The sequence below is a fragment of the Myotis brandtii genome, unplaced genomic scaffold (genome assembly GCF_000412655.1).
Source record: "Myotis brandtii unplaced genomic scaffold, ASM41265v1 scaffold246, whole genome shotgun sequence".
NCBI lineage: Eukaryota > Metazoa > Chordata > Mammalia > Chiroptera > Vespertilionidae > Myotis > Myotis brandtii.
In genome coordinates this window covers 576,563-577,277 of record NW_005359310.1, presented here as the reverse complement: position 1 = coordinate 577,277, position 715 = coordinate 576,563, and positions in this window count along the sequence as shown.

Here is a 715-nt window from a genome sequence, read left to right as displayed (position 1 = left end):
AAGCCCACAACCCAGCATGTGTCCTTGACCGAAATTGAACCCGGGACACTTCAGTCTGCAGGCTGACACTCTATCCACTGGGCCACACCAGCCAGGGCTCTTGTTAGCTCTTCGGTGCTTTCCAGATGTCCGTGAGCTTTGGTTGTCTGTGGATTGAGAGCTGGTCGCAGTTCGCCTGGGCTCCCGTCAGCTGGCACAGGCCTCCGTGTGCCTCGCAGCTCCGGTCTGCGCGCTGCTGTGGAGCCAGGGCTGCGTGTCGGGTGTTGGGTCCGGCCTGTGTGTGTGGTGGTCCCCAGCCTGACCCTGGTCCCTTTGGGGGGTGAGGAGAGGGCGGCACGGTTCTGAATCGGGGACAGAGCGGCTTCGGGGACAGGCCCCTCGGCCCCTCCCCAGGAGCCCGTCCCAGGTCCGCCCGCACGCAGGCCAGGCTGGGTCTGTGCTCTGCTTTCCCCACAAGAGTCTCAGGAAACGCAGGTCAAAGCCGGCTGGGCTCCTCCAGCGCAGGCGGGAGGGATGGGCCCGAGGGGAAGGGGACGGGCCGGCTCGTGAAAGGGCAGCCGTGTGGCCAAGCGTCTGACCGGAGAAGGGGCTGACCTGCTGCACAGGATGTGCTGATGCCTATCGGTGCCGCCCGTCTCCTGCTGGAGGGCGGGCGGTGCTTCCGATGCCTGTGCCGTGGGCTCCGCTGTGAGCTCCCTCCCCGCCCCCCAGCACC